This window comes from Lactuca virosa, chromosome 4 (genome assembly GCF_052849685.1).
Source record: "Lactuca virosa cultivar CGN04683 chromosome 4, Lactuca_virosa_CGN04683_v6, whole genome shotgun sequence".
Taxonomy (NCBI): Eukaryota; Viridiplantae; Streptophyta; class Magnoliopsida; order Asterales; family Asteraceae; genus Lactuca; species Lactuca virosa.
In genome coordinates, this window is record NC_136429.1 from 293,355,121 (window position 1) to 293,368,912 (window position 13,792).

General features: G+C 36.1%; 1 long non-coding RNA gene across 1 annotated transcript; it reads right to left on the reverse strand.

Annotated features, from left to right (window-relative positions):
- Window positions 1–4,197: 4,197 nt before the first annotated feature.
- LOC145108392 (uncharacterized) lies at window positions 4,198–6,815 on the reverse strand. Its single transcript, XR_013708231.1, has 2 exons — window positions 6,015–6,815; window positions 4,198–5,920 (listed from the first exon to the last, which is right to left on the reverse strand). It is a non-coding gene; the product is annotated as an uncharacterized LOC145108392 (long non-coding RNA).
- Between the last annotated feature and the right edge of the window lie 6,977 nt (window positions 6,816–13,792).

Sequence of the window (13,792 nt, forward strand, 5' to 3'; positions counted from 1 at the left end):
ATCGAACGTAATTTGGGTTTTGGGACTGCCAAAACTGTTTCCTTTCAGTGAGATTTTTCTTGTATCTCCTGTTACGTTGATGTTTATTTTCAGACACCTGTTTGGGAGTTTTATGGATGTTGGCCTTCGGTTTCGATCTTTTATCAGGAGTTTCGCTCTTTAACGAGGAGGTTTCGCTTGTCACCTTAACTGATTCACTTTGAATCTTTTTGGTACCACTGGTTGATGGCATACAAAATGTGTAGGCTTGTTAAGTGGTTCTGCCACATATCTGCCTGTAACCCTCCATGATTTTTTCTCAGATAGACCGACCGTTTCATCAGCATTGTCTATAGGTGACGACCAAAAAAATGCATCACATCCATCAGCATTATCTTCGTTCACTAATGTTGTGAGTTCGGCTGTTTGCTTCTGTGTAACGCCGATAACGACATAACCTTGATTTGGCATGGTTTGGACCTTCTGATACACCACAGCCTTTTCTTTCATAACCTTGGATTTATTTTGGGACAAACGAGCGAATTCAACCGAGTTTTCAAAAATGAGATTTTTGGTGGGTTCGGTTCGCTCTTGACAAATTCAGAACAGTCAACCTCATCTTCTACAGATATTTCACTCATATCATCATCCTCATCAAATTCAGAAGTATTTTCAGCATTAATTTTTGTTTCTGAACTCAACTTGGCATTCAACGAATCAAATTTCTGCATAGTTTCGGTTTTAATTTTCAATTTATCATTTTCGTCCAATAAATTCTTAAGCATGTCTTTGTGGTCTTTGGACTGGATAAAAGATTCAATTTTGTCAAGACCAATTTTATAGCCAGGAGAAACTTCATCAGACGAGACTGCAACTTCACAATCATAAACATCAGCATCAATTACGTCCTCCTTTAATTCAAGGAAAGGAATAATCATACTGTGAATTTTCCTGTCTATTTCACAATCCAGATGTAATTGAGTGATATTGGAATATAAACGTTTAGCAATTAAACAAAAAACATTTCTCTATTTTAAAAGCTTCAAATTATCCCTTTGCAAATAAATTGTCTCATCCTTAATTCTAATTAACTCTTTCTCCTTTTGCTCAATCCACATTCGCCTCTCCTCACTCTTCAAAGACACCCTGCTGAGTTGATCAGTTAGTTTAGAATTTGTGAGGCGATTTTGGGTTAAACCACCACTTAAAATAAAAAATTTAGATTTTAATCCGTTCAATTCCTTTTCATAGTTTGTGACAGGGATTGTTAATGATTCGATAATAGATTGTACCTTCTTGATCAACTGGTCACACTCATTGATTTGTTCGCCAACAGGCTTGGCAGCGAAGCACCTGTCTTCTCGTTCCTTCGCTTCATCTTCTCCCCCATCAGTGGTGTAACCCCTCATCTGTGACACTCCAGATGTCACCATCAAACACTTTCCTTCAGCAACATACTCATCTTCTTTTGCCACGAAAGCTCTGCCATGTGTAGGCTTTCTCACTTCTTCATCCTCTGAGTCAGTGGACCAGACTTCAACACCACCAAATTCATCATCTGCAACATTTTCCTGTACAATAAGAACATTTATAGTGTTATTTGCAGCAGCTTTCTTCTTCTTAATCTCTTCTAGCTTTCGCAGGTGGTATGCTTCATCGTCTTCATTCTCATTCTTCTCAGTCATCTTCCTCAACATACAGTCCTTGGCAAAGTGATTTTTGTCTCCACAAAAATGACAATTAAATCCTGAATCACTTGACATCTTGCTTTCCTTCTTCGGTTCTTCTTGCTGAGGAGTGATCTTCGGTTCCTCCTTTGCCTTTTCTGAACTATAATTTCCTTGCTAGTTTCAGTTCTTATTTGTGGGAAACCTTCTGCGAATGAACTTCTTTGGGTTTGAGACCATCAAAGCATATTCTTCATTGGTCAGATCAAATTTAGAGAGATCTAAATCTTCTTCTTCTTCAACTGCATTCTTTCCTTTGGAAATTAGAGCCAAAGAACCTATGCTAGAAACCACATTTGTTTCTTTAGTCACTGCTCCTTCATGTGACTTTAGTATACCCACTAGCTTCGCCAAAGAGTAAGCCTTGAATTGTTCATGGGCCTTTACAGTAGACACTACAGCCATCCATTCGGATCTTAGGCCATTCATGAATGTGACCTTCTGCTCAATAACTTTCCTCTCTATGCCATGCTTTATCATTTTGCTAAGAAGATGATTAAAGCGATCAAAGGCTTGGATAAGCTTCTCTTCAGGTTTCTACTTGAAGTCTCCAAACTCTGAAAGCAATAGAGTCTGGATTGAATGCTCAAGATCCTCATCGGTAGAATACAGCTCTTTCAACCTGTCCCAAACCTCTTTCGCCGTTGTGCATGAGCTAACCAACCGAAAGGTATCAGAATGTAGGGCAAATCTGATCATTCTTAGCGCTTTGATATTGCAGACAAACTTCTCCTTTTCATCTTGAGGAACATCTTTAACATCAACCATGAGTTGGTTGTACTCCTTTTGAGTCTTTATGATTCGGTTTGTGCCAGTGTGAGCGAACAGACCTACAGTGATCGCTTCCCAGATCAAATACCCATTGTCTTCATAACCGATCACATAATCTTCAAAGTGATGCGTCCATACTTCGTAATCATGAGTATATAGAATGGGAATCCTAGTTGTGGATCCAATGTTGTTGGAGATATTGATAGGGTTTATGTTGGAATCGTCGAGTGACATGATGATATTGTGAAAAACCTATTCAAGATCAGACTTGTAAACAAAGTCAGGGTAAAATCAAAATCCAAGAACTACGTAAAAAACAAGATGACGGCTTCTAACAGAGATCAATATTAGCAGAAAACCCTGAAACCTTGTTCGACAGAAGAGATGCGTATAGATTACACAGTCTCCTGCTATGATACCAATTGATGAGTTAAAAACTTTTTAGATCGATAGATCTTTACCAGGTAAATAAGCAAGAACAATAAATACTGGAACACACAATGAATCAATCCGTATGTCGAATGATTAAAATTTAGTCACACCTCAGCAGAGCTCGATTAAGAACTTCCATTGTAGAGGTGCGCTAGGGTTTACAGTACACTTGATAAAATAATAATAAAAAGCGTTAATGATAAGATTGCATGCATGCAACTTATATACTAAACCCTAAAACAAACACACGGCTGGACAGGCCCAAACCGGTGACAAAACTGGACTAACAACCGAGCCCAAGACGCAACACAGTACGCCCAACAGTTAGCCAGAACACGGTGGTCTGATAGTTGACTTTGACCGTTGACCGATGAGTTTTGACTAGGGTGGACTTGTGGTCAAAATTTAGGGTTTTATGTCATATGTTGAGATTTGACTTGGATTATATGTTTCGGTAGTTATTGTACCAACCTTCACGTTCTGTGAGCCGTAGAGATTTCCTGCTTTGGTTGTGAGGTGAGTTTTCTCACTATACTTTATACTGCAGTATGGATCCTCTGCATGATAGGATGTTGGTATGCTATAGTGTTAGACATGTAGATTTGTTTAATAATTACATGTGGTTGCTTGTTTTTTAGTTGTTTGTTTTATATATGTCGACATATATTGGTGGGTTAAGGGCGGACCAGCTGTGTGCTGAAGGTCAAGATGCTTGGGCAGACCATTTTTATGGTTAAGGCCAAAAGGAGCGGTCAAACTTAATGTTGTAGGCTCAATGGGCAGACCAGTCTTGTGTTCAAGGCTATTGTGTGCATACATCATATATGTATTATTGTGTGGCCTATTTTGGGGAACTCACAAAACTTTGGCTTATATTTGTGGATTTAAATGTTTCATGTACTTTTGAGGATCAGGGAAAAGGAAAGGCGTGACTATACACACTAACCAGTTATCTTCATGATTTTGAGAGATGTTTTGTTATGATACTATGATTTTGATTTCATGTTGTGAAACAAATATTTGTTGATGTATGATTTCTTTGAAAATGGATTTTATCCCTTTTAAATTTTGAAAAAATTTACTATGGTTTTTGGGACGTTACACCTAAGAAGTATATATATATATATATATATATATATATATATATATATATATATATATCAAAACCCAAAATGATATTATCAGGGACAAGTAGGATGGTTGTTCATGAATACTTAGTAACCAACGCGAAACAAGCAAAAGCACAAAAATAACAGCGAACAACCACAAAGGCCATGAAACCAATAAATTAGAAATCCACAAGGACAATATAATATTAAGAAACATTAGTCAACAACCTAGTAGCAAAAACAACAAAATAAGGAAAAGAAAACCAATGTCCATGCAACATCAACGAAATACCATCACTGTCAATACAAACCGACCACTATAACTTTCTAAACACATTCATTACCTCCACTATTTGTAGATGCACCGTCTCCAACACGACTAAACACAAAATCCCAATGTTCACCAACTGAGGATATAGGTAATCCAAGATCTGATAAGAAATCACCATAGAATAGGGCAGAAAAGGCATCCTCCATCTGTTGCAAACATGTAGGGTCATAAAATAGCACTTCAGCTTCAGCAAGATCCAGAGAGTGTTCCCCATTCGTCAATTCACAACCTTGCCTTTTTCTGAACTCAATACATTTTGACTGAAGTGCCTGGTTTTTGTCATAAAAAAGACGAATCACCAAAGACCTTGTCAACCACCTTACTTATGACTTCAGATAAAACCCAGTTAACATCCTCCTCCAATTTCTACACTTGTTCAGTCAAGTTGGTAACACTTACTTAAAGATCAGTGTTCTTAAACCCAGAGGCCCCGACATCATCTTTTTAATTCCGAACGTCTGACTCCAACATGGGAATTTTGTTCACATAACTAGTTTTATCTAAATCTAGTTAAGCCATTTTTTCCTGCAAGAGCGCAATCTCCTCCTCCAAGCGATGATTATCAACCAATTTACTTTCCAAGATTATCTTCTCCTCCCTCAGAAATCTCACTTCACCCCTCACACTTTCCAAATCTGATTCGGGAACCATAGAAAGACTAGAACTTGCTCCTTCCAATTCAATAATCTTTTTCAACATCTCCACAAATCTATCTCAAAACAACTAGACATTATGAGATAGACTCGTAGAATGAGTAATGAAAGGATTCACAATCTCAACTACTTTTTTGAACTCATCCCGCAAATCATGATTTTCTTAGTGCAATTTAGCATTCCCATCACACCAGGTCATTGTCTCACTTCCCAAAGTCAAGTTCTCTACAAGTTTGATCTTGAACATGTCTCGAACATGTTCCCGCCGCTTTTTCCCTAAACTTAGCATGGTCCCAGGAGAAGCAAATTTTCAAAGAATGACATGGCAACTTTTGGATCCTGTAAGCTTTGATCTCGCCGGTACTCCTAATCAGGAGCATAGAAAGGCCCAATAGTATGAGGAAATCCCACATTTCAGGGAGGGCGCATGGTATTTAGTTGATAAATATACACGGTGGGCATAATTACACCAAGGCTTCTTGTAAACGATTTAAAGGCGACAGGATCCAAAGAGCGGGATTGCTTTATCACACGCCCACCGCTACTACCTTCCCCACCAGACAAGGTTGTCGCAAAATCAACCAAAGTTATTGCTCTCCTACCCTTTTTTCCAAGAAATCAAACCAGTATCCAAATCCTCATCCTCAACATCGTCCTCATTGATAACAATACATGAAATACCACTAACTAGAGTCTGATTATTACCGCAAACATCTGAATCATATAAATTGTAAACATGCAGAGAAGACTGAGACTCTTCACCACCCTCATAATCATCCTCCTTGTTTCTACCTTCCTCCTCTTCACCACTTATACTATTATCAATTAAGGCAAACTCGAAATTATCAGAACCAATTTCCCAGTCAAAAATCTTGTCGTCAACAAAATCACACAACATAAATGGAAATTGATTGCCATCTACACAAAAAGATGGGCACATATCAGTTAAAAGACTTGCTAATAAAACAAAAAAGCACGAAAATAATAAACAAAAAGGGGGTAAGAAGAAAACCTGGTCCTCAAACATATAAAGAGGGAACAGTTCCCATAGGTGTCCAATGTGGACTCATGCCCACCTGGCCCAATACTGCTTCGAGAAATTTCTTCATATACACATTCAATTTGGAGATTTTGAATATATCTTGCGCAAGATCAGGGGTTCTATTAGGCTTCTGGTCCTTGATAGTACCCATAAGATGAAAGACATTATGATAAGAAAAACGTGAGGCATTTAGTCAAATGAACTCGTTCTTCCATATCTCGATAGATTCAGGAAGACCCTCTATAAAGATTTTTCCTTAGGAACGGAAATAGAACCAGGCACCACTACTATATATACAAAAAAAGTATTGAAACAAATCGATGGTGGGAACAACAAGTGAAGCATGACACAATAACTCAAAGAAAATTATCTTCGATATGGAATTTAGCTTCAATTGGCACACATGTATCCTGTAAGCCTCGCTAGGTTGCCCAAAGAAAGGAAAAGAGGGAACCCTCAAACCTACCTCGAAATAATAAAGGTAAAAGCCAATCTTACCGTAGGGAGGATGATCAATTATAGAAATAGAATTATGGATTACAACACCATCCTCTTCAACAAGATGATATTTCTCCAAGACTTGAACCATTCAGCCACAAGTCATTGTCGATGACAAAGTAGGCATGGCAGATCGAGACATATTCTCAAAGGAAATAGAGCAACAATGGTGAAATGGAGTAACTGGAAGGAGATAGAGAAACAACTGATGTGATGGAGGGAAAATAGGACGGAGTGTCGATTTCTGACGAATCAACTGGCACAATAGTTACGCGATTGTATAAGCGTGTATAACCTACGCCAGACACTTCATTACCCGGGTAATTAAAAGATATTTAAAGCCCAATCATTAAAAATTGTCTAACACCACCAGCCTTTAACAATTGGGTTGGGGGCTTAATGGTGTATGGGGTTAACCCATACATAGAAGCGACACAGCCGCATTAGGAAAGAACCAACCAACACGGTAAGCCCATAACTTAACATACCGGCTACCTTTAGCAGCCCAATTCAACTATGCAGCAGGCAAGTCAATATTTTATAGAAAAAAATCATTTGTGTAAATCCTTATGCAACATCCCAGGAAACACAGAAAATGCAATACTATTATATTGAAGGGTATTACCCTCGTAACCTATGGATAAAGGCATAACCTGGTCAAGGAAGCAAGAACCGGAACTCTTTCATTTGTATATCAGGATCACGACACGCACTGGTAAGGGCATAAATTTTCTCTCAATAAGCAATTATGCAACACTCACAACTGACATCTAACTTAGGCATCGGAAAGCAATATTGGGGTCCATCCCTCGGTATTGCTTTCTAACCTAGCATTTATCTACTTTTGCAGTGTGCCTTCCTATTTGTGCATTAGAAGAATAGAGGACCAGATTACTATCAGGCATCCATGAGGCTACGTAACAACATTACGCTTGATAGAACAATAAGTAAAATAATAATCTCATATATTTGTATTTTCATATAAAATTTGATTGTTTTTTTCTATAATGTATGTTAGTATTTAATTTTTGTGTTTTTATGTAATTTCATTTTGTTGTAAAGTGTAAATATATAAAAGGAAAATGATGATATGCATTTTAAAATATATATTATTATTAGAATCAGCCCCGTAGCTTACAAACTCCGCTTACCTCAAGAACTTAACAACGTACACCCTGTATCCTGTGTGTCAAACCTAAAGAAATGTCTATCTGACGAGACTCTTGTGATTGTACTCGATGAAATCGAGATAAATGAGATTCTTAACTTCGTGGAAGAACAAGTAGAAATCATGGATAGGGAAGTCAAACGAACGAAACAAAGTCGCATACCAATAGTGAAGGTTCGTTGGAACGCCAAGCGGGGACCTGAATTCACTTGGGAGCAGGAAGACCAGATGCAACAAAAGTACCCGCACCTTTTTCCCTAGTCCATGATGTATTCATTATAGCAAGAATTTCGTGACGAAATTCCCTCTAACGGGGGGATGATGTGACAACTCGTTATTTCAAGTCAATAAAAGTCTAAACTACAACCTTGTACAAGTAAATTCACAACCTAACTTGTGGTTATAAGAACTTTAAATGCCTTGAGTGCATGATTCATTTAACTTATATACAAGTTTATGTGGAAAATCATGTCGAAGTATGGATTGAAACCTAAGCTAATTTAGAGTAGTATAAATGAACATAGGTTGAAATACTAAGGTTTTAAAACATAAATATAACCATTAAATGAGTTTTCACCCAAAGTAATTAAAGGAAATGGAGTTTACGCCCAATGTAATAAATGCATGGAGGGTTTACGGTTTGAAATTATTCCAATTTGGTGTTTTCGCTTGCTTTTTATCCGAAAACACTTTTCACTTTGACCCAAATCCGAAAACCTATCTTTCCTTTGACTAAAACCCGTAAACCACCCCTATATATAAGTGTTATGGCGAAAACACTTTCAATTCTCACACTTTTCATCCGAAAACACTCCCAAAATCCTCTCAACTATCATCCGTGAACCTTCAAATCTTCATAACTTTTACCCAGATTTCATCAAGAACATTCAATTCATCTTCAAATCTTCATATGATCTTCAAGTATTCATAAACTCCTCAAGAGCACCAAGATCCAACTGTAAACACCATAACCTCCAACCGTAAACCCCATTTTCCAACCAAAAACTCATTTTCAACATTTCCAATTAATTCCAATTTAGATGTAATTCCTTCTTATATAATTAAATTATTATTTAACCTATTATTTAAATTAATATCTTATTAATTTAAATACGACGTCGAATACAAATATTTTAGGGTAACGTTATTTCGCACGTGCGATAGCCCGGGGATCGTCTCTACCGCTTCACTATCCCAAAATCAAACGTACATACGAGGTGAGTTCATACCCCTACGTTTTCAATATTTTTCCATGTTTTTAGGGGGGAATACAAGTACAACACAATTAAATTTGTGTAAACATTCAAACGTTTTCAACGATTTCAACGGTTATAAACAATTTCGAATGACTTTAAACTATTTCAATCAGTTGCAACCATTGTTCTTACAATAACATACTTTTATATATATTGTTATTTATATAACTACGAGTACAATCCTTTAATCCTTTGTAACATGCTGAGCAAAGGAAAACTTTTTAGAATAATCACATTTCAAATGGATCATATTTATAAACATAGTAGGTATAGTTTAGGGAACACCGACATCATATTTACAAAATACAGAGATACAAAACAAACGAACATATAAACTATAATTGGTATAGGTTATGGAACATAAGTATTATCTTACTAAGTACATGTTTTATCACAGTAACAAACATATAAACTATATTATGTATAGTTTATGGAACATATAAACAGTCATTCATTTCAAAGGATTTTCAATTATTCTACACTTAACCGTCGATATAGCTTTGTGAGATAACGTCTTAAAGTACTTATTTAAGTGCCAACAAATGTCCTGACCTTAATAACCAGAGTCTCCTGGAGGGAGAGCGTGAGTTTGTGTATAGATCTATACGGGACTGACAATCCCGCACCTCGACTGTTAGCTATAGTTAGGCCGACAAGCCTGGGGTGACAAATGTCATAAACGATTCCGACGCCTGAAGAACGTCGTGTTAGGCCATCCGTCGTATTAGTATGGTTATGAGAACTCACAATTTGGTATTGAACAACACGGGTAGTGTATGAATAGGTAACCACTTCACATAGTTTGATTTAAATGATAAGGCTATAAAACATTATTTTACAAGTATCACTGGTGAATCCAGAGGGTTTTAACATAAGTACGAAAACAGAAGATTATTCCAGCACAGAGAAAACAGATATTCATAGTTTTATATGAATTAAAACTTTTTTTACTATAACATTTACACGTTTCGAGTTCAACAAATTACAACAGAAAATATAGGATTTTCTGGGAAAACACACTTACATTTTCAAGGAACAAATTGATGGTTTTCAATTACAAATATGCTTATGAACTCACGAACTTAAATGTTGATACACTTTCAAAATCACTTGTATTCTCAGGTAACCGATAAGACAGGTACACCCGCAGGTTTTTGAGAAGACGGAACTTTTAGAGTCGCGTCTTTTATACTTTTGTTATACCTTTTGATGTCTTACAAACTATGTTATGAACAGATGTAAATACTATATTTTATCAATGTAAAAAGTTGTGTGTTTGCTTGATTACTATTATACAATTGTTGTGATACTGTACATGACGTCCTCCGCCCCCGAACGTTTCCGCCGTTCCGGTTTGGAGGTGTGATAATATATATATATATATATATATATATATATATATATATATATATATATATATATATATATATATATATTCTTTTAACAAATTTCATGATAAATAAGAGTTTCATTGTCATGAATATTCTCATATAAAGAAAAACTAAAACCAACCAGATTTTCACATCGACAAGTTCTCAATAGGTATAAAAAGAATATCGAAATTTATACATGTTTAAAACACATTGCATACTAAAAAAGAATATGGTTAAAACACATGTCTATCACTTACTATAATACACAATATGATTAATAATTTTATAGATCCGAATTTCTATTATTTTTTATTTCTTAAAGTTTACCTTTTGGATTTTGCTTATATTGTTTGAATATAACATGCTAAATTTATGGTTATTTTGTTCGATTCTACATGGTGTATGATTTATTTATCTCAAGATATATGTCACACCCCCAAACCAGGATGGCGGAAACGTCCGGGGGTGGATGACCTTCATAGTTGAATAATAGTAAAGAAAGCAAACATCACCATCATATATATAATTGAAAAAGTTACATCATTGTAAGTATTACATGTTTCAAAAGTTAATTACAATATGATGACAAAAAGACTTGTTTAACGCCTTAGCGCCCCGTCCTCAAAAGCGGGTGTTTACCTGTTTTACTGATTTCATGAGAATACAAGTTCTTTGAAAAAGTGTCAACAATTAAGTTGGTGAGTTCATAAGAGTTAGTTATGAAAATAGTAGGCCTTTCCGTGTAAATATATCGTGTTTGTTTCCAGAAAATCCGACATTTTCTAACAAATGAAAGATAAGTTGTTCACTTGTAAAATAAGGGTGTTTGTTCAAGAAAATCCAATATTTTCTAAAGCATGAGATGTAATCCGTTTACTTGTAAAATGATAATGTTTATTCCAGAAAATCCGATATTTTCTAATGAATGAGATGTAAGCTGTAAAAGTTACAAAACCGAAATGTACTAGTGCTTTCCATACATTAAAGTAGTAATATGTAGTTTTATTCGTATATAAAACCGTTTAAAGGAATGTGTGTTCGTGTAAAATAAACGTATCGTTGTTTCAATATGTGAGTTTTTATAACCGTGCTTTTAAGATGTGATGCCTGCCTCGTCGTTCTTCAGGCGCCGAGATATTTATGACATTTGTCACCCATAACCTGTCGGTCTGGCTGTAGCTAACAACCAGGGTTTGGGATCATCAGTCCCGTATAGATCTATACACAAGTATCACGCTCTCGTATCGGAGATTCCGGTTATAAATACAAGACTTTCTTATATACCTCAGTTAGGTACGGTGAAGACAGCGTCTCACAATTTCCATTCAACGAGTGTACGTGTTTTTGAAATGAAAACGTTTGTAAATGACATTATCCCATATTTTCAGGATAATGTCGAAAATGTCGTAAAACAATTATATATGCACTTTATATAATTTTACCCTTTGCTCAACGGGTTACAAATTGGGTAAAGTTTCGTAAACTATATTTGTAAAGTTTTGATGAAATGTACGTTTTGTATTTGAAATATATATATATATATATATATATATATATATATATATATATATATATATATATATATATATATATATATATATATATATATATATATTTGTATGAATAATGTAATGTTTATCAAAATGTTGTTCGTGAAATCATACGCGATTGATAGTAAAACCGTTTCGTGTATTTAACGCTTTTCGTAAAATAGTATAGTAACGTATTTAAAATGTTTGCGTTATAATGAAAATATTATTGTGTGTTACTTGTAATCCCCCCCCCCCTAAAAACATAGAAAAAGTATTGAAAAATATAGGGGTTTGAACTCACCTTATATGTAGTTGCGGTTTGATGACGAGGCAACAACGGTGAACTTCGAGTTAGAATACGGGAAGCTAGTCGTATCCTAATATTTTGAACACATAATAATGTGTGAATATATGAAACTAGTAGGAGAGTGTTTGTAAGAATCGTAGATGGATGATGAGCTTACCCAAATTTCTATTTACAACTTTGAAGAAAGGGTCTCCTGGAGTTACTTGATCTTGAGAGAATATGGAGTTTGAGAGAAAAAATGGTGAAGTTTGTTTACTGAGAATTGAGTTTGGGAATGCCTTAAATCGTGTATATATATGAAGATATAAAGTAAGATGAGGTGATGTAAGTGAAGTGATGTTTGCCTTGGTAAAAGTAATATATCACATTGGGAAGGAATTAATCATCAAGTGGCAACACAAGTGGCCAAGTGGGTAATTTCTTTAGGATTTAAAATATTTTTAATAGTTTTATGTAAATGTGCTTTAAAGGCTTCAATTTTGGCATAAAATAGAAGTTTAGAGGGTCTTAATTATGAAAAATACGAGTTTGAGGGAATTCCCGACGTCAAAATCCCTTAAAATGAAGGAAAGGTCTGAAATGGTCATAATCCGGAGTGGGTCAGAAGTCACACAGCCATTTACGAAGTCAAATGGTGAATTCCGAAGCTAATCTTCAAGTTCCGGAGTCATCCAACCAATTCCGAAGTCGCCCTTCATGTTCCGGAGTCGACTCAGAAAGTTCTGACGTTGGTCTTCATGTTCTGGAGTCGAACAGGTTCCGAAGTCTGCCTTCGATTTCTGGAGTCAACCTTCTAGTTCTGAAGTCAGGCAGGGGATTCCGAAATCAAAACCTCTAGTTCTGAAGTCAACCTCCAAGATCCGAAATGGGCTTGTTCTTTTGGGTTTTCTACTCCCGTTTTGGGCTGTTTTCAACAAAGGAAAGGATGGAATGATGTTGGTGTTTATGGGAAAGGTTAGAAATGCAATTTTTGTTATCAAGAGAGGTTTGGGAGAGATTTGGGAGAGATTTGAGATATAGAGAGAGAGATTTGGGAGAGATTTGAGATATAGAGAGATTAGAGAGAGATTTGAGATATTGAGAGAGATTTGGGAGAGATTTACTTTGTAACATATTAGGAAACATAGCTTAAACCCTAACATATTAGTACAAGTCGAGTTGACCGATTTGACTTGTTGACTTTGTTTGACCTAAATTTTGACGATTGTCACATCATCACCCCGTTAGAAAGAATTTCGTCCTGAAATTAGCATTTTGAGTGGGACTTCAAGGGTTGCGGAAAAGATGTGGGTATTTTGTTCCATCGGGTCTTCACATTTCCAGGTGAATTTGGGTCCTCATTTAGTATTCCAACGGACCTTCACGATGGGTATCCGGTTTTGCTTTGTTCTCTTGATTTCTCGATCCATGATTTCCATCGGTTCTTCGATGGAGTTGAGGCTCTTGTTTACCTTGATTTCATCGAGTGGGATTACGAGAGTCTCGTCGGAAAAACATTTGTTTAGATTAGACACGTGGAATGTGGGGTGTACGTTATCGAGTTCCTGCGGTAATCGAAGCTTGTATGCCACCGGGCCAATCCTGGCAAGGATCTCAAAAGGCCCGATATGGCGA